The sequence below is a fragment of the Orycteropus afer genome, unplaced genomic scaffold (assembly GCF_000298275.1).
Source record: "Orycteropus afer afer isolate SDZICR_OR568_19922 unplaced genomic scaffold, OryAfe1.0 scaffold00131, whole genome shotgun sequence".
In the NCBI taxonomy this organism is placed as follows: Eukaryota; Metazoa; Chordata; class Mammalia; order Tubulidentata; family Orycteropodidae; genus Orycteropus; species Orycteropus afer.
The window spans coordinates 3,735,766-3,737,148 of NW_006921718.1; positions in this window are offsets into that span (position 1 = coordinate 3,735,766).

The window sequence follows — 1,383 nt, forward strand, 5'->3', positions numbered from 1 at the left end:
TGGCTGCGATGATGGGCTGGAGTATAGCATGGATTGTGGGGCTGGCGCGGGATCGGGCAGTGTTTTATTCTGCTGTGCATGGGGTTGCTATGAGTCGGAAACGACTCGACGGCACTTAACAACAACAACAACAACATACTCCTTTGCACGAAGTAAGCAATAATAAATGTTTGGTAAATGAATTTAAGTGCCCACAAAATATTTCTAGGAATTTCTTGAAACTAAGTTACAAACTCATCTTTGTACCACATAATTCCAGGTTCTCTGATCCCAAATAGTGCATAAAGGTATAATCACAATGATCCCTATACCAAGATTTATTTGCATTTTTTTCCCTCCCATATTTTTGGGATTTTTTTAAAAAAACTCATCTCAAGGATTAAACCAAAAAAAAAAAAACAAACTCACTACCACAGAGTCAGATCTGACTCATAGTGACCCCTCCTTGGATTTCTGAGGTGGTATCTCTACAGAAGTAGATTGCCCAATCTTCCTTCCGAGAGTGGCTGGTGGGTTTGAACTGCCAGCCTTCTGGTAAGCAGTCAACTGCCTTAGGCACTACACCACCAGAGCGTCCATATCAAGCATTGATACTTGTATAATCAATTATATGAATTTTCAGAGATATTAGGAAAAACTTATTCCTCAGTATTAACATTTTCATGAGGGGACTTTTCTGCCAGAGGAGTACTTTTAGCTGAAGGGTTGACTTCTGGGTAGTTGAGAGAAGGAACTGGGAAAGTGTGGCTCAATGCCTTCAGGCTTCCTTTTTTTTTCCAAGCCAGCCTGTCCAAAGTGTGCAGAGAAACAACAGAAATAATCTGTTTTCTGGAGGCTTGCACTTGCAGAGGAAACCTGCCATTGTCTGGCTATGCCTGGGACCAGGTGGGCAAATCTGTCTGACTCCAGGATGGAGCATTAGCCAGGTCACTTGGCAACACATCAAAAGCCACAGTTACTATCAATTTCCTTATATTGTTTTGATCTCCTTCAGCCCAGCTCCTGCAGCTGTATCTAATTTGTTCCAAATAGGTGAGGAAAAGGGATGTTATTTATTGACTCCTAAGACCATCTCCGGTGGGGTTTGGGGACTGCTTTCTGTTTGGGGGCGGTTCTATATAAAGGCTGGGGCCAAGTTAGGCAGGCCTGGGGTTTGGGGGCTGCTTTTTGCTTGGGGGCAACTCTATTTTAAGGCCAGGGCCAAGGTAGACGGACACAGAGCGGTCAGGAACAACTAAGGGAGATGAACTTGTCTGTCTTTGTCATCCTGTGGTGGTTTACGTGTTGCTGTGAGGCTGGAGGCTATGCCATCAGTGCTGCAAAATGCCAGCAGGGTTACTCATGGCAGATAGGTTTCAGTGGAACTTCCGAACTAAGACAGAC